We start from the raw sequence: 20,273 nt of genomic DNA on the forward strand, positions 1-20,273 counted from the left end.
GAGCGCCCTCCCAGCAATTAAGGTCCACGCTGTGGCCGTCTTTCGGCTATAGCGCGGACAGGAAGAAGTTAAACTACACCTCTTGGGAGTACAGCAGGGAAAGTGCCGAAAATGGACCATGTGAAGTTCAAATTTCACATTATTCAAACACTTGGAGAATGAATATACAACACGTTTCATTGGTTCAAATGGTCAACGCGTTTCAGAGGTTCAAATGGTCCGACTTCATCAGGGTTTTGTACTATTGATCAAAGCATATACTGGACTGATAAAATCAGAGGGATCCTGGGGGGGAGAGGGATGGGCTTAGTATGATCATTCCAGATGCCCTCACAAGAGAAATATGTAGCCTTTCATTGTTGGCCAATCATTTAGAAAATGCTAGTTGCCTGGCTATTACACTGATGGGCTAAATCTGAACATCAGAAAGAAAAAAACTTTTATTGAAATATATTATATAGTAGCTTAAAAGGAAATAAATCCACTTTGTGTGCACCACAGGCCTTTGCCAACCCAGATAAAACCAGAGAGATACCGAAGGGCTATAAGTATGATTGCTAATGAGAAATGTGTAGCTTGCCATTGCTGGCTTCTCCTTCTGAAAATGCTAGTTGCCTGGCTGTCATACTGATGCTTTAAAGCCCAACTCCAGAAAACTTGAAAATTCTCTATTGCAATGGGGCTGGGCCTGCACTGTAAGGGCCAACTGCTGGTTTAGGGTTGAGAAGCATGAAAAAGTAGATTTACTTACCTGATCCTCTGCATTGCTGGACTGGTCCCTGCAGCTTCTTCTACCGCATGCTCCAGCAGTCTAAGGTCCTGACATCATTATGACCGAAGCAGGGTCCATAGCCCAGCATGTCCCATGAGGATGCTGAGGGACAGTCCACTGCCGAGCATGGGAGAGCGCCATCTGCTGGGGGAGCAGAGGATTGGATAAATAAATGTACTTTTAATATTCCCTAGATCCAGCAGTTACCCCTTGCAGTGCGGGTGGGCAGTGTGTCCCCATTGGTGACATTTTGCCCTCCCTTCTTGGCTCAGGACTTAGCTTGGAATCATGAAACAGGAAGTGAGATACAATCTCCCCAGTGGGGACACGGACAGCCATGCATGCTCATGCTCAGAAGTACTGAAGCCATACACAGCCAGCCATTTAGCATTTTTACAGCATGCAAGCAACGGCCCCATTGGTACACATGAAATGCCAGATCCCTGGGGGTTTTAGTTCTCCAGGCTCAGAACCTACATCTGGTAATCCTGCGACAAGAAGTGTGGTGCTCCTTCTCAGAAGCACCAAAGTCCTACACAGCCAGCCGAATAGCATTTCCAACAGCATGCAAGCAATGGCCCCTATTTGTGCTTAAGAGAAGCACCCTTTAAATAGCAGATTGCTGGGTGCTGTAGTTCCCCAGGCTCTCCTCTCTATGTTGGGAGGGATTGAACCCAATGCTTTTTGCTTATAACGGGCAGATGATGAGTGTTGTAGTTCCCCAGCTCTAGCCGGCCCTCTCTATATTGGAAGGGGGTTGGCTCAGGACTTGTAAACTTGTAGTTGATGGACTTGTAGGTATGGACCCTAACGCGGGAAACCAGGGATAGGAAAGGATATGAAATCTCCCCAATGGGGACACAGGCAAACATCTTTGCTCCTCCTCAGAAGCACTGAAGCCCTAGACACAGCCAGTCAACTATCATTTCCAGCAACATGCAAGCAATTATGTTTTTTATGATGGATACCCTTTAAATAGCAGAGTGCTGGGTGATGTAGTTCCCCAGGCTCTCCTCTCCATGTTGGAAGGAGTTGGACCCAGTACTTAGCTGGGAATCCCTGGATAGGAAGTGTGATGAAACCTCCCCATTGGGGACACGTGAATCCTGGGATAGGAAGTGAGATGAAATCTCCCCATTGCGGACACATGAATCCTGGGATAGTAAGTTAGATGATATCTCCCCATTGGGGACACACGAATCCTGGGATAGGAAGTGAGATGAAATCTCCCCATTGCGGACACATGAATCCTGGGACAGGAAGTGAGATGAAATCTCCCCATTGGGGACACATGAATTCTGGGATAGGAAGTGAAATTTCCCCATTGGGGACACATGAATTCTGGGATAGGAAGTGAAATTTCCCCATTGGGGACACATCTAGGGATAGGAAGTGAGATGAAATCTCCCCAATGGGAACACATGAATCCTGGGATAGGAAGTGAAATCTCCCAATTGGGGACACATGAATCCTGGGATAGGAAGTGAAATCTCCCAATTGGGGACACATGAATCCTGGGATAGGAAGTGAAATCTCCCAATTGGGGACACATGAATCCTGGGATAATGAATCCTGGGATAGGAAGTGAAATCTCCCCATTGGGCACACACGAATCCTGGGATAGAAAGTGAAATCTCCCTATTGGGCACAAATGAATCCTGGGATAGGAAGTGAAATCTCCTAATTGGGGACACATGAATCCTGGGATAGGAAGTGAAATCTCCCAATTGGGGACACATGAATCCTGGGATAGGAAGTGAAATCTCCCAATTGGGGACACATAAATCCTGGGATAGGAAGTGAAATCTCCCAATTGGGGACACATGAATCCTGGGATAATGAATCCTGGGATAGGAAGTGAAATCTCCCCATTGGGTACACATGAATCCTGGGATAGGAAGTGAAATCTCCCAATTGGGGACACATGAATCCTGGGATAGGAAGTGAAATCTCCCAATTGGGGACACATGAATCCTGGGATAGGAAGTGAAATCTCCCAATTGGGGACACATGAATCCTGGGATAGGAAGTGAAATCTCCCAATTGGGGACACATAAATCCTGGGATAGGAAGTGAAATCTCCCAATTGGGGACACATGAATCCTGGGATAATGAATCCTGGGATAGGAAGTGAAATCTCCCCATTGGGTACACATGAATCCTGGGATAGGAAGTGAAATCTCCCAATTGGGGACACATGAATCCTGGGATAGGAAGTGAAATCTCCCAATTGGGGACACATGAATCCTGGGATAGGAAGTGAAATCTCCCAATTGGGGACACATGAATCCTGGGATAGTAAGTGAAATCTCCCCAATGGGGGCACAGACATAAATCTTTGCACCTTCTCAGAAGCACTGAAGCCCTACACAGCCAGACAACTAGCATTTCCAGCAGCATGCAAGCAATGCTGCCCCCCCCCTTTTTTTTTTTTTACTTATAACATGCAGATGATGAGTGTTGTAGTTCCCCAGCCCCCTCTCTCTATATTGGAAGGACTTGTAAACTTTCCATTTAACTTTCCCCCTCCTGTGGAACTCCAGGCTCCCATGTAGCTGCAGAGCATTTGCTTGACGCACTTGAAAGCTTCTCTATAATGATGAATTTGTGTCCCAGAGTGTGTGCATCTTCCCTGTGTGTGCTCACCCCCCCAGGCTTGCCCCCTCCTCAGTCTATCCCATGCAGACCCCGCTTTAATAAATAAATAAGGAGCCAGCAGCAGCAGTAGCGGAGCCCTGCAGGAAAAATACCTTGGGTGCTTTTTTGGCTGCCTTCAGTCTCCACCTCTGGAGTGAGAAGCGGTCGATAAGTAATTGTTATTGCGGGCAGGGAATGCAGAGAGAGGGGGGTCCAGGCTAGAACAATTCTCATTTATTTGGTGGCTTTTTTTTTTTTTTTTTTTTATTGGTGCCATCTGCCCCCCCCCCCCCACTTTCTCTTCTCCCCTCCACTGCTCCTGCAAAAAAAAAAAAAGAGGACAGCCCAGGGGGGTGACATCCATCCATCTCAATTTAGGGGTCTCTCTACAAATATACACATATAAAGAGAGGGAGGGGATACCAGCAATGGGGGCTGGAGGCTTAGAGGGGGGGGTAGAGGGTAAAAAAAAAAAAAAAAGCCATTTTCAGCAAAACAAGTTCTTTTTTTTTTTTTTTTTATCTAGCACTACCTAACAACCCTCTGTAAATGAAATCACTCATTCTCATCAAGTGGCAGGCCAAATATTATCTACAGTGCATTGAGAGGGATCGAATCCTATTTAGAATCGCGATTCGACATCTGTTTTCAAATTTGATCATCTATGAACTTTATTTTCCGAGTTTGGGGAAAATTATATTCTATCGATCCCAGACACTGCCTGCCTGTACATATATTTTCTGCTGCAGCTCAAGGCAAAGGAGTGAGCAGCTAAGGAGTAGAGGCTGACACTCTCTGCAAAGAGCCAAGACACAACATCCGATCTCCTCCTCTCCACCCTCTACTCCTCTCCTCCTCTGCTCCTCTCCTACCTCTCCTCTATTTACACCCTCTACCCTTTTTTCTTCTCTATCTTCCTTCCTTCCCTTTTTTTTTTTTTTCCCCTTTCACATTCTTTTTTTCCTTTTTTTTTCTCTCTTCCACATTGCATCCTCTTTGACAGTTCAGCTTTGGTCCTTCTCTTGCTCCTTGGGCTGAGTTCGCGAACCTGGAGGAAGAATTTCTGAAGATCCTCTCTATTATGACCTCTCACTTTTTATGATTAAGTGTATCTGGTCTCATTCAGTTTATTGAAGTGCCCAGGAAGAGACTGTCCAATTCTGCTGCTGCAGGACGCTGGATGACAAGGAAAACGTGAGTTCCGACTTGGACTGTCGGGAAACTTAACTTTTCTCTCCTTGGTTCTCGTTCTTGGAAGACCGGGACGTGTGGGGTTTGGTGTCGGGTTGGATCGGGTGGCTTGCAATATTAAAAGGGAGGCTCTAAAATATTCTGAAATAGGGTTATCGCTGAGTGATTGGGGGACATGGGAACTATGGAGTTGCTGTCGGGTCGGGTGACTTGCTATGACAGGTGCAATATTATAAGGGAAGCTACAAACTATTCTGACATAGGGTTATCGGTGAATGTTTGGGAGACAGGGGAACTATGGAGTTGCTGTCGGGTCGGGTGACTTGCTATGACAGGTGCAATATTAAAAGGGAGGCTCCAAAATATTCTGAAATAGGGTGATCGGTGAATGTTTGGGGGACAGGGGAACTATGGAGTTGCTGTCGGGTCGGGTGGTTTGCTATGACAGGTGCAATATTTAAAGGAAGGCTGCAAATTACTCTGAGATAGGGTTACCTGTGAGTGATTATGGGGTTGCTTGCCATGCAAGGTGCAATACTAAAAGGGAGGGAGGGAGGCTACAAAGTATTCTGAAATAGGATTACCTGTGAGTGTTTGGGGGACAGGGGAACTATGGGGTTGCTTGCCATGCAAGGTGCAATACTAAAAGGGAAGGAGGCTACAAAGTATTCTGAAATAGGGTTACCTGTAAGTGTTTTGGGGGAGAGGGGAACTATGGGGTTGCTTGCCATGCAAGGTGCAATACTAAAAGGGAGGGAGGCTACAAAGTATTCTGAAATAGGGTTACCTGTGAGTGTTTGGGGGACAGGGGAACTATGGGGTTGCTTGCCATGCAGGGTGCAATATTAAAAGGGAGGGAGGCTACAAAGTATTCTGAAATAGGGTTACCTGTGAGTGTTTGGGGGACAGGGGAGCTATGGGGTTGCTTGGCATGCAAGGTGCAATATTAAAAGGGAGGAAGGCTACAAAGTATTCTGAAATAGGGTTACCTGTAAGTGTTTGGGGGATAGGGGAACTATGGGGTTGCTTGCCATGCAAGGTGCAATATTAAAAGGGAGGGAGGCTACAAAGTATTCTGAAATAGGATTATCTGTGAGTGTTTTTGGGGAGAGGGGAACTATGGGGTTGCTTGCCATGCAAGGTGCAATAGTAAAAGGGAGGGAGGCTACAAAGTATTCTGAAATAAAATTACCTGTGAGTGTTTGGAGGGAGAGGGGAACTTTGGGGTTGTTTGCCATGCAAGGTGCAATACTAAAAGGGAGGGAGGCTACAAAGTATTCTTAAATAGGATTACCTGTGAGTGTTTGGGGGGACAGGGTACTATGGAGTTGCTCTCGGGCTTGGGTGGCTTGCTATGACAGGTGCAAATTACTCTGAGATAGGGTTATCTGTGAGTGTTTTTGGGGAGAGGGGAACTATGGGGTTGCTTGCCATGCAAGGTGCAATACTAAAAGGGAGGGAGGCTACAAAGTATTCTAAAAAAGGGTTACCTGTGAGTGTTTGGGGGACAGGGGATTACCTGTGAGTGTTTAGGGGAGGGGAACTATGGAGTTGCTGTCCGGTCGGTTGGCTTGCTATGCTGTGACAGGTGCAATATTTAAAGAAAGGCTGCAAATACTCTGATATAGGGTTACCTGTGAGAGTTTGGGGGAGAGGGGAACTATGGGGTTTCTTGCCATGCAAGGTGCAATATTAAAAGGGAGGGAGGCTGCAAACTATTCTGAAATAGGGTTACCTGTGAGTGTTTTGGAGGACAGGGAACTATGGAGTTGCTGTTGGGTCGGGTGACTTGCTATGACAGGTGCAATATTTAAAGGAAGGCTGCAGATTACTCTGAGATAGGGTTACCTGTGAGATTTGGGGGGAGGGGGGAAATTTGGGGTTGCTTGCCATGGAATGTGCAACATAAAAGGGAGGGAGGCTACAAACTATTCTGAAATAGTGTTACCTGTGAGTGTTTGGGGGACAGGGAACTATGGAGTTGCTGTCAGGTTGGGTGGCATGCCGTGACAGGTGCAATATTAAAAGGGAGGAAAGCTACAAACTATTCTGAGATAGGGTTACCTGTGAGTGCTTGGAGGACAGGGAACTATGGAGTTGCTGTTGGGTCGGTGGTTTGCTCTGACAGGTGCAATATTAAAAGGAAGGCTGCAAACTACTCTGAGATAGGGTTACCTGTGAGTGTTTGGGGGGACAGGTTACCTATGGGGTTGCTTGCCATGGCAGTCAGGTGCAGTATTAAAAGGGAGAGTAACTGCAAACTATTCTGACATTGGGTTACCTGTGAGTGTTTGAGAGACAGAGGAACTATTGAGTTTCTGTCGGGTCAGATGACTTGCTATGATAGGTGCAAGTTTATGCTGGGTTAAAAATATTAAAAGGGAGGGTAGCTGCAAACTACTCTGAGATATGGTTAGCTGTGAGTGTTTGGGGGACTGGGAACTATGAGGTTGCTGTCGGGTCTGGTGGCTTGCCATAACAGATGCAAGTTTAAAAGGGGGGAGGCTACAAACCACTCTGAAATAGGGTTACCTGTGGGTGTTTAGGGGACAGTGAACTATGGAGTTGCTGTCGGGTTGGGTGGCTTGCAATGTCACATGCAAGTTTATGAAGGACAGAAAATATTGCAGGAGTGGGAGGCAGTAAACTACTCTGAAATAGGGTTACCTGTGAATTTTTTGAGGACAGGGATCTATAGGGTTGCTGTCGGGTCGGGTGGTTTGCAATGACACATGCAAGTTTATGATGGGCTGAAAATATTGCACTTGAGAGAAAGTACTGCGAAACACAGTTTCCTGTAAGTTTCCTGTAAGTTTTTGGAGGACAGGGACCTGATGGGAAGGCAATATTGCATAGGAAGGAGACAGCAAACAACTCTGAAATAGGGTTAAATGTGAGTTTTTGGAGAACAGGGAACTGTGGGGTTGCTGTTGTGTAGGGTGGCATGCCATGGCAGGTGCAAGGGTATGGTAGGCAGAAAACATTTCAGGGGAGGGAACCAATAAACGACACTGAAATAGGGTTACCTTTGAGTTTTTGCAGGGAAAAGGACCTGTGGGGTTGCTGTTGGGTGGGGTGGCATGCCATGACAGGTGCAAGGTTATGATGCACAGAAGACTTTACACAGCAGGGCATCAACCTACTCTTAAATAGGGTTACCTGTGAGTATTAGGAGGACATGGACCTGTGGGTTTGCTGTATGGTAGGGTGGCATGCAATAAAAGGTGCAAGGTTATGATGGGCAAAGGAAATTACACAGGAGGGCATCAACCAACCCTGAAATAGGGTTACATGTGAGTATTTGGAGGACAAGGACATGTGAGGTTTCTGTCAGGTCTGGTGGTTTGCCATGACAGGTGCAAAGTTTTTTTTGGTAAAAAATATTGAACAGTAGGGAGGCAATAAACTACTATTATTTGGATAAACTGTTAGTGTTTGGAGGACAGGGGCATGAAGGGTTACTGTCCAGTGAGTTGTCTGTTGGGTCAAGTTGCGGTTGGGTTGGGTGGCTTGCCATGAGAGGTGCAAGGTTATGTTGGGTGGAAAACATTGCAGGGGAAGGAGACCACTACCCTGAAATAAGGTTACCTGTGCTTGAAGGACAGGGGCATGTAGGGTTACTGTCCAGTGAGTTGTCTGTTGGGTCGAGTTGCTGTTGGGTTGGGTGGCTTGCCATCAGAGGTGCAAGGTAATGTTGGGTGGAAAATATAGCAAGGGAAGGAGGCCACTTCTCTGAAATAGGGTTACCTGTGCTTGGAGGACAGGGACATTTTGTGTTTCTGTCGGGTCAGGTGGCTTGTCTTGACAGGTGCAAGGTCATGATGGTAAGACAATACTGCACTGGAAGGAAGCAACAAACTACTCTAAAATAAGGATATGTGAGTGTTTGCAGGACAGGGACATGTGGGGTTTCTGTTGGGTCGGGTGGCCCGCCATGATAGGTACAAAGTTATGATGTGCAGAAAGTATTGCACAGGAAGAAGGCAACAAACTACTCCAAAATATGGTTACCTATGATTTGGGGTTAGTCGTTTTCTGGGAAACTAGTTAGTATTGAAGTGTGCAGAGCAGCTATGGTTTGCCAGGTGCAGGAACTTATATCAACCAGCTTTCAGTTCATATTGGATATTTTAATGTGGGTTTCTGATCAGCCTGTAGGATACTAGACCTGCACATTGCTCCATGTATTGAAATGAATGCAAAGTAACTTAACTACAATAGAACACCCATAAAGCCAAATGATGAAGACTATAGCAAAGGTTCTTTAGTTTGAATACAACTCATGCAGACATCCCATGTGGGATAGGACAAGACAACTCCTCTACTGCAATATATATATGTAGGTGAAACAAAGTGCAACTATACAGTAATAAGGATAACATAAAGTGTATCCAAACCCAAGAACAAAGAATGGAGTATTGCAGCCTACGGGTCCTTCGATGTGGTGGCCTCATTAGTGTTCTTTTTTCACACGTTTTCACTTTATTTTAACCTGGTAATCCTCCATTGACCCACTTTCTCATCTAGGAGGACAACAGTGCTGGGCAACATTGTCACCATAGGACAGGGAGTGTGTTAAGATTACATAAAACTGGTGCAGATCTTACCTCTTATGCACTGTTTAAAGGGACTCACACATAGGAAAAAAAATGACTATTGACATCTGATACGACCACCCATGCTGTGATGCCCTCCAGTTGCAATGCTATGTAGAGCTACAGCAATAAGGATGGTAACTTAACTGCTTTAGTGCAGGCACAGATCTCTCTCTTTCTTTAAAGGGACTCATACAGGGAAGAAATTGAATATTGACATCCTACTACAGCTAGATGCCACCATGAAGCAAAGCCCATTAATACGAACAGTGGCAAGGTATAGCATTTGTACCATTTTCTAAATACGGGAAACAACGTATCGGCGCCTTTATGTTTTCGATGACTGTTGGACTATTTTCAGATGCCATATACGGTCCAAATATGACGAAACTTTCCAGCTTGGAGCGTCGGTGTGAATATTGCTTTACCCCAAGCATACGTAGTCAGATGGTAGTGCGACATGATTGGAATCGCCTGTATGGCATGAACATTCCTGCTTGGCATGGGCAATAACAGGTAGATCAGTGGTTCTCAACCAGGGTTCCGTAAAACCCTAGGGTTCCTCCAGAGGTTGCTAGGTGTTCTTTGAGCAATGGGCAATTTCTGCCTCTCAGATAAGTTCCTCTGACACCATTGATCTTTTTAGCTATCTGGAAGAAGGTAATTCTTCCCAGTGTCCACAAGTGTAAGGAGCATTCATCCCACTGACCACCACACTAATGTATCATGAGTTTTAATTATAGTCATTTTTCGCAGGGTTTCCCTGAAAACCCCTGCTAACCCTAGGGTTCCTCCTGAGGTTGCTAGGGGTTCCTTGAGCAATGAGTAATTTCTGCCTCTCAGATAAGTTCCTTCGACACCACTGATCTCTTTGGCTATCTGGAAGAAGGTAATTCTTCCCAGTGTCCACAAGTGTAAGGAGCATTCATCCCATTGACCACCATACCAATGTATCATGAGTTTTAATTATAGTCATTTTTCGCAGGGGTTCCCTGAGACCCCCTTGCGAACCCTAGGGTTCCTCCAGAGGTTGCTAGGGTTTCCTTGAGCAATGGGAAATTTCTGCCCCTCCAGAGGTTGCTAGGGTTTCCTTGAGCAATGGGCAATTTCTGCCTCTCAGATATGTTCCTCCGACACCATTGTTTCTTTTAGCTATCTGGAAGAAGGTAATTCTTCCCAATGTCCACAAGTATAAGGAGCATTCATCCCACCGACCATCACACTAATGTATCATGAGTTTTAATTATAGTCCTTTTTATCAGGGGTTCCATGAGACCTGAAAATTATTTCAAGGGTTCCTCCACGTTGAAAAGGTTGAGAAAGGCTCAGGTAGATTCTCTATGGTAGAAAGGATATAGTTAGCAATTTTTTTTGCCTTGCAGGATGTGAAGCGTAGTTTTTATTTTACGACATAAGGGTAACCTAACTGGTGCACTGAGGCCACTTTATAGAGTAGCATTGATAGTCTCTCTACATGTGCTGCCGGACGTTGCTGCGCTCAAAGCAGCAAAACCCGAGTTCTCACTTTGTCAACTTTGGTTACTCCTGGCTCGGTGAGCAAGAGAACAAACTGATTTGAAGTTTCCCAGCTTCCCTCCTCTCAACTCCAACTCGACACAGCACTTCAGATCCGACTTGTCACTCTCCGGGTTCCTTTTAATCCCAGATGAATCCTCTCCTTAATCCCCCCTCAACCCCACCCCCGACAAATACGTCTTTTTTTTTTTAAATTTTAACTTTTTTTCAGACCTCAAATCGAACTCGCCTCCTTTGTTTTTGGAATCAGCTGTTTTCTGCGAGGACATTTTTATTTTTGAACATTTAAAAATTTGAATTTTGAGGTTTTCATGCATTTCTCTGCTGAACGGTATTTGTCAAATTTTTTTATTTTTTATTTATTTATTTTTTCAATTTTCCTCCCCCCACCGAACCTCAGTCCCTTTATCCTCTCCCTCTCTCTCTCACGTCTCTTCCCCTCTCTGCAGCTAACTGGGGCCGGTTTCCGTTTAGATTAAGCCAGGGAACCTAATTCCAGGGCAAGGATCGAATCTTCTGGCAACAAAGGGAAATAGCGTATTGATCAGGAGCTCCGGAGATTAAGAGACAAGTGTGTGTATCCATCAGAGCTAAACTGCCTCTCTCTGCCCTCTGTGGGGCTGCCTGCGGACGCCTGCTGCATGCCAAGCTTCTACTACACTTAACCCTCCGCTTACCCTATCAGGACCTTTTTTAAGGCCTGGTACCGGGACCCCCAGACCGGGCGTGCGTTGACCGCGCTGTCTGCTTACACGCAGTAGATGTAGACCGTAAAGGCAGCCCTCCCCAAAGAGAACCATTGAAATATTCTTCAATCTCTTCTATACTGAAAATTAAAGGAAAAGTACACCTAAAAAAAAAAAAAAAAAAAGTGAAATTGCCTCTTGTTACATCCAAAAATCAGATTTTTGCATTTCCGCAAAACTGCTTTTATTTTGCTCTCTGTTAGCTGCCATTTTAGGCTAAAAAAGGGCTTAGAAGTCTTGTTTCTGCACAGGAAGTCAAGTGTGCGTTGTTAAATTTCACCCTCTGCTATGTTACCTTAAATTTTGTTTTTTTTATTATTTTATTAATTTATTGATGTATTTATTTATATATTTTTTTTATTTAAATTTTTAATATATGTAGTACTGAAGACTTTATGCATTTCCGAATTATATGCATAAATATTATTATTATATATTTTTTATATATATATATATATATATATATATATATATATATATATATAATGTATATAATATTATTATATGCATAAATATTATATATTATATTATTATTATCAACAATAATATTTTTATTATATATATATTATATATATATATATATATATATATATATATATATATATATATATATATATATATTATTATTAAATGCATAAATATTATCAAAAAATGTTTTATCATTTTTTTTTTTTTTACCGTACTAAACATTGGGTTTTGTATTTAACGCCCAACCAGCTCTATCTTTGTTATATTTTAACGCCCAACCAGCTCTCAATCATAAACCTAGCATATTGCCAAGTAAGTTTGTTCCTAACCCTCTTTGGACATGAAACCTCCTTCAGAGCTGCTCATTAGGATTGCTAACGCGTTTTGCATGCTGTTGTTCCTTTTTTTTTTATAGCAAAAACTCTGCTCTCACCCTCTGCTTAGCTGCATAAACACACATAATTCCAACACATAATCAACACATAATGCAGTCATTTATTTTGTTTGGTTAACGATCATCTCTTTTCAAGTGTACCCCCCCCCTTCATTTATTTCCAGTCGCCTTTACACTTCTAATAACGCTGTTTTTAATTCCCCTCCCCAAAGTCAATATATATCAGTAAGGAAATGAAGCGCGTCAAGAAGCAAAGTGGTTGCCACTTATATATCAAATAAATAGACCAACATTAATTTTAACAATACATAGGGACACACACATTAGCTATGTGAAATATTGTATCTTTCTTCTTATAAATAAAATGGGCACTTTATTTACGTTAGGCCTGAAAAAAAATACTGATTTCCTAATTTTCGAAAATGTGCAAATTAAGGTTTTTCTGGTATGTATTTGGCGATTTGTGTTTTTTAGGACCCATCAATTTATTAATTTATTATATTAATATTATTTATTTAATGAAAGAACGCAGTGCCAGTAGTCTGCGTTTAAAAAACTAAAACATTGAGGCTGTGATAAATTTTATGACCTGCCACAAACTTTTCAGTCAACTGTTTTATTTAAAAAAAAAAAAATCTCTGTTCTTGAACACACCAGTAAACTGCATTTGAAAAATGTAAATAGGTTGGATCGATAAAGTTTGTCGTCTGAAATTTGTTCTTGTACACAACCAATCCCCAAAGCCATTGGGTCTTACTTGCCTTATCAATAAGTCATATTAAATATTATTTGATGGCATTAAAATTGGTACTTTAAGTCATAAAATGGATAAAGAAATGGTTCTCTATAAAGCTAGTGGGGATTATTTTGCATGTGTCAAAAAATACATATCCTGTTGTATGAGCAACCCATTGGAAAAATAATTATTATTCATTTTTTTTCAGGCATCAAAAAAAAAAAAATAGCTTGTGGTATTGTAACATAGCTGTCTGTTATTTATTTTTTATTTTTTTTACACAACCTTCTTATGATACTAAGTAATAAAATATATATTGGGTATTTGGGGGTGATGTATTAAAATTAAGTTACAAATTGTCAACACTACAAAGCATTATAATCTCTGACATTTTGACCTGCAGTTAAGTCTAATTAAATACAGCAGCAGTGTAGTGCAGTCTGTAAATATATTTATTGGTCTGTTTTTTTTTTTTTTTTATTTGACAGTTTGTTTCACCCAAGTACATACATATAAAAAAAAATTAAAATATACTGTATATATATATATATATATATATATATAGCTTGGTGGAAGAGCTTACATTTTAGGCTTGAGTTAACCATGGCATTAAATCTGCAAATTGAATATGACATTTTCTATTGCTAAATATGATATATTTGTGTGTTATATGCACAGTACATTTGCATGCAACTAAAGTTTCAGTGTAACGTTTTATATAAATAAATGAAATAAAAAAAAAAAATATATATATATATATATATATATATATAAAATATATAATAATAATATTATTGCATATAATAATATTATAATATATAATATTTATGCATATAATAATATTATATGCATTATATATATATATATATATATATATATATATATATATATATATATATATATATATATATATATATATATAATGCATATAATATTATTATATATATATATCATAGCACAGTTATTTATGAAATCAATTACACTTAAAATTTAGACAGCGACGATAACATTTTTTTTTTTTTCACAAAAAGCCATTTTAAAGGCTCTATTAATAAAACATTTTTCAATCCAAAATGAAGAGGACACATTTGTATTTTATCCTTACCAATCGTATTCATCATTGTCTAAAATAGTTCACTGATTAATAATTATACCCACCAAATTTCCATAGGAATTAGTTTTACACGAGATTAATAACTGCGCTGTGATAAATAGACCCCTTAGTGGTGTATAATGATGCTCCGTGTCATTTTATACACTGTCACTCTTAGTATATCAACAGAAAAACTGGGATCTAATAATTGTTTTAGTCAGGGAGCAAAGTCGCCATGATAATGTATTATATGTTTAGATTACACGCTAAGGGTTAAATGTTCTGTCAAATTCAGTATCTCTCTATAACAAGATAAGATGATAAGATTTTTTATCAGCCCAATGTGTAATGTGGTGTATTTTTTATGTATTAAAAAAAAAAAAAAAAAAAAAAGAACAGGATTTTAACAGCTCATTAAAGATAGGTGGACAAAGCTCGAAAAAAAAAAAAAAAATGCATATAGGTTGTGGAGACGAAAAAAGTAAATGAGGGAGAAAATTGTATATTCAATACAAGCGCAGGAATCCGCAATATGCTGCAAAAACTCAAAGGAGGCAGGGAAATTGAAAAACAAAAAAAAAAAAAAACATTAGGATGCTGTAGGATCTAGGCACAGTCGGGTAACAAAATGGAGGCCGTATTGTCTGTAAAATGTAAAAAAAAAAAAAAGGTTATTAAATCGTCATGATAAAATAGTTACATTGCAGACGTTTTTTTTTTTAATTTTTGGACGGAAGTATATTTTTGGATGCATTTGAAGTATTAATGTATATTTTATTCTATATTTTTGCTATATTTTAGGTCTATTTCCAAAAGATATTAAAGATTTATATTGTAATAAAATGAAACAAATTTTGATTAAAAATGTTTTTAAAAGAGAATTGTGTTTTTCAATCAAACAGGTATCCTCTCTATAAAAATAAAAAAAAAATAATCAATTAATTAAAGTATTAATGTATATTTTATTCTATATTTTTGCTATATTTTAGGCCCATTTCCAAAAGATATTAAAGATTTATTTTGTAATAAAATGAAACAAATTTTGATTAAAAATGTTTTTAAAAGAGAATTGTGTCTTTCAATCAAACAGGTATCCTCTCTATAAAAATAAAAAAAAATAATCAATTAATTAAAGTATTAATGTATATTTTATTCTATATTTTTGCTATATTTTAGGTCCATCGCTAAAAGATTTTAAATATTAATTTGTAATAAAATGAAACAAATTTTTATTAATAATGTTTTTAAAAGAGAATTGTGTTTTTCAATCAAACAGGTATCCTCTCTATAAAAATAGAAAAAAACAATCAATTAATTAAAGTATTAATGTATATTTTATTCTATATTTTTGCTATATTTTAGGTCCATATCTAAAAGATATTAAAGATTAATTTGTAATAAAATGAAACAAATTTTGATTAAAAATGTTTTTAAAAGAGAATTGTGTTTTTCAATCAAACAGGTGTCCTCTCTATAAAAATAAAAAAAACTTAAATGGCCTTGTTAATTAAAAAAAAAATGATAAATAAATATATCTTACGTTTTATCAATTTAAAAAAAAAACAACAAAAGTGTGACTTTGCTACCAAAAAAATATAAATACATTGGGGTTGGAATTTTTTTTTATTAAGGCAGAAAGTATCCATCGTGTTTTTCATTAGGGCTTGTTGTGCCAACAGGTGTTACCTCCAATCCACATTGACTATGTCCTCCTCGTTTTTTAACTTTACTGATAAAATCTCTCTATTTTACCATGTCAAAAGGCATTATAAAATGCAAGCAAAAATTTGACTCTCTTTTTAAGTTTCCATGTTTCTCTTGCCAAAGTAAATATCATCTTGTATCATGAATGACATTTGAAGAATATAAAAAAAAAAAAGACCAAGCTTGTTTGATTTTAATTCCTCTTAGCTTGAGTGGGTGTCTTGAGAAGACTTAAAACGATAGAGGCACTTTGGACAAGACACTATCATCGAGATTTGCAAATTCGCTATGTCTGCACCTGACCCGCTTTGTGAACCTGGTCAGATGGGAAGGACGGCGGTGGGGAATCTGAGCCAATATGTCACAGGCGCAGCCAAGTGGTGAATTTATTATTAGGGTTACTAATATCTTTTGGTCCGGCAGTCTTTATAGAAGGAAAATGACGCCTTTTTTTGGTGGGTACGTTCCCTATAATATTCATTGAGAGAACATTTGTGGGGGGGATGAAGGAACATTGGTGGTCCCGGGGCCATTTTGTCGTAGACCAGGACATATATACCTTTTTTTATTGTGATTCACTTATTATCGAAAAAAAAATATTTTGCTTACAGCTGTGCATATTTGGGGGGGGATGAAGGAACATTGGTGGCCCCGGGGCCATTTTGTCGTAGCCCAAAACATATATAAATTTTTTATTGCGATTCACTTATTATCGAACAAAAATGACCTTGCTTACACCACATTTTGTCTAGATGGAGGTCTAATAAGTAGATCGTTATATTTTTACAGTAAGTTGTTGCTGGTTTATTTATCACCCGGCAAATAGGGCATGGGTGCCAGGTTGTTCCCCATTGATCACCCTCGAAAAAAATGATCTTGCTTACAGCTAGGCATATTTGGGGGGGGGGGGGGGGATGAAGGAACATTGGTGGCCCTGGGGGCCATTTTGTCGTAGTCCAGGACATATATACGTTTTTTATTGTGATTCACTTATTGTTGAACAAAAATTACCTTGCTTACACCAAATTTTGTCTAGATGGAGGTCTAATAAGTAGAATGTTATATTTTTACACTAAGTTGTTGCTGGTTTATTTATCACCCGGCAAATAGGGCATGGGTGCCAGGTTTTTCCCCATTGATCACCCTCGAAAAAAATGATCTTGCTTACAGCTAGGCATATTTGGGGGGGGGGGGGAGAAGGAACATTGATGGCCCTGGGGTCATTTTGGCGTAGCCCAGGACATATATACTTTTTTTATTGTGATTCACTTATTATTGAAAAAAAATTAGCTTGCTTACAGCTGTGCATATTTGGGGGGGATGAAGGAACATTGGTGGCCCTGGGGCCATTTTGTCGTAGACCAGGATATATATACGTTTTTTATTGCGATTCACTTATTATCAAAAAAATTAGCTTGCTTACGGCTGTGCATATTTGGGGGGGGGGGGGGGGATGAAGGAACATTGATGTTTCCAGGGGCCATTTTGTTGTAGCCCAGGACATATATACGTTTATTATTGTGATTCACTTAATTAGCTTGCTTACAGCTGTGCATATTTGGGGGGAATTAAGGAACATTGGTAGTTCCGGGGGCCATTTTGGCGTAGCCCAGGACATATATACTTTTTTTTTTTTTTGTGATTCACTTATTATCGAAAAAAATTAGCTTGCTTACACCACATTTTGTCTAGATGGAGGTCTAATAAGTAGAATGTTGTATTTTTACAGTAAGTTGTTGCAGGTTTATTTATCACCAGTACAGTTACAGTCAAATAGGGGATGATGTTTTGTTTATGTGTGCCAGGTTGTTCCCCATTGATCACCCTCCGCAGGTTACAATCTCTAGGCCAGGTATTCCCAAACTACGGCCCTGCAGCTGTTGCAGAACTACACATCCCATGAGGCATTGTAAAACTCTGACATTCACAGGCATGACTAGGCATGATGGGAATTGTAGTTCCTGAACAACTGGAGGGCCGTAGTTTGGGAATCCCTGATCTAGGCTTTCAGTAACTCATTGCTCACCAATCAATCCAGCGCATACAAAAACTAAAATGGAGGTCAGACACATGAAAAATGCTCACATCAAAAGCCGGGATTTTTAGGATGCCAATAACCCAATTTCATAGACAGATAGTACAATTCATAAATTTTAATATTTTGGTTAAAAGATATAAACATAGCAAAAAATATGTACAAATATGAACGAGAACATATTTAAAATGACTGGATCAAATCATTTTGGATGTTGACAGACATGGTCGATAGTTAATGGTAACTATGGGGGTGGTAATCCCGACATGTTTCGCCAATGAATTCGGCTTCCTCAGGAGATATTTATTATCACACCTAAATAAATAGTTAGATTGAAGCATACATCATTGTATACAGTAGTATATGTTGATTTCAAATGGTCTCAACTGTACAAAGTGAAACATATATACATTACAAAAAGATGAATAGTCACTATAACTCATACATTGCAGCAATACATATAAAGATTGATGGAGGTCATATATATGGCCAACTGATCAGCCTGTGAAGCTAATCCAACATTTTGGGGAGGGTTTACTAAAACTGGAGAATGCAAAATCTGGTGCAGCTGTGCATGGTAGCCAATCGGCTTCTAACTTCAGCTTGTTCAATTAAGCTGGTAACTATGGGGGTGATAATTCTGACATGTTTCGCCAATGAATTTGGCTTCTTCAGGGGATATTTATTATCACACCTAAATAGATTGAAGTATAATCATCATTGTATACAGTGGTATATGTTAATTTCAAATGGTCTCAACTGTACAAAGTGAACTATATATACTCTCCAAAAAGATGAATACTCACTATAACTCCTACATTGCAGCAATACATATAAAGATTGATGGAGGTCATATATATGGCCAACTGATCAGCCTGTAAAGCTAATCCAAAATTTTGGGGAGGGTTTACTAAAACTGGAGAATGCAAAATCTGGTGCAGCTGTGCATGGTAGCCAATCAGCTTCTAACTTCAGCTTGTTCAATTAAGCTTGTAACTATGGGGTGATAATCCTGACATGTTTCGCCAATGAATTTGGCTTCCTCAGGGGATATTTATTATCACACCTAAATAAATAGTTAGATTGAATTATATTCATCATTGTATACAGTGGTATATGTTCATTTCAAATGGTCTCAACTGTACAAAGTGAAACATATATACTCTCCAAAAAGATGACTCCTACATTGCAGCAATACATATAAAGATTGATGGAGGTCATATATATGGCCAACTGATCAGCCTGTGAGGCTAATCCAAAATTTTGGGGAGGGTTTACTAAAACTGGAGAATACAAAATCTGGTGCAGCTGTGCATGGTAGCCAATCGGCTTCTAACTTCAGCTTGTTCAATTAAGCTTTGGCAATAAAACCTGGAAGCTGATTGGTTTCTATGCAGAGCTGTACCAGATTTTTTCACTCTCCGGTTTTAGTAAATCAACCCCACTGTGTCCTCAGCTTCTTTCTATAATTGACGATACTGAAACTAGGTGAACATATTTCCATATTAGAATCTTTCCCCAAAAAAAAGATACCGAACCACAACATTTTCTATAAAATATTAACCTTTCCTTTTTTTTTTTTTTATTTATTTATTTCTTCTTTCGCAAATGCAAGTTATCCCAGAATCCTTTCCTTGGGTCTACTTGAGCGAAGAGGTCAGTTTGTATCCTTATAATGCCCAGAGGTTACTCCCAGTATTTTTATAGTACACTTTATCTGTAGATATTACATAGTTGCATAGTTATACTAGTCCATCTAGTATAGTTCAACCAAAAAAATAAATAAATAAATAAAAATAAAATCTTACAATCCCATATACACAATCCTATACCCACAGTTAACATTTCCGTCCTTTGTCTTCTTAAATTTCTTAGGCCTTGAGAAGAAGAGGCATCCAATATTTCTAGAATTTAAAAAGTATTTAAACCGGGCCTAAACTATCCCCTTTATTGGAGCCACTGAAGACATTTCCCAATGACAGCGAACATTTCTAACGCATTTTATTATGACCTATTGGGTCTCTATAGTTTGTTTTACAGCCTGTGTTGGGGCAATTAGCTTAACACACAGAGAACGGAAACAAAAGCCAATCAATTTTGGAAGCGTGGTTGGTACTGGATAGCTAATTAGGACTTGGCTAGTCATCACCTTGGGTTCAGACAGATATAATTTAATACTAATAAAGACATAACGATTTAAAGACTGGAATCATAGGTTATGTAGTTCGCCAATAATTCTTATCATCGTCGCTCCTCTCCGCCATTCCCGGTATCTTGTCATTTTATCTACTGTGGATGAAATTTTGCACATTTGTACAATCAAGTTATTTTCCCTACCATTGCTTGAAATCCTTTTAATAGAATGT

General features: G+C 39.5%; 1 protein-coding gene across 1 annotated transcript in view; it reads left to right on the forward strand.

Moving 5' to 3' along the window:
• The first annotated feature begins 4,396 nt into the window (after positions 1 to 4,396).
• ERFL (ETS repressor factor like) overlaps positions 4,397 to 20,273 on the forward strand; it is a 124,432-nt gene continuing 108,555 nt past the window's right edge. Inside the window, exon 1 of the mRNA XM_082273115.1 lies at positions 4,397 to 4,603. The gene's annotated coding sequence lies outside the window, so the exon portion shown is untranslated. The remainder of the gene's footprint in view (positions 4,604 to 20,273) is intronic.

This window comes from Pelophylax lessonae, assembly GCF_965119305.1.
Source record: "Pelophylax lessonae genome assembly, chromosome: 12".
Lineage (NCBI taxonomy): Eukaryota > Metazoa > Chordata > Amphibia > Anura > Ranidae > Pelophylax > Pelophylax lessonae.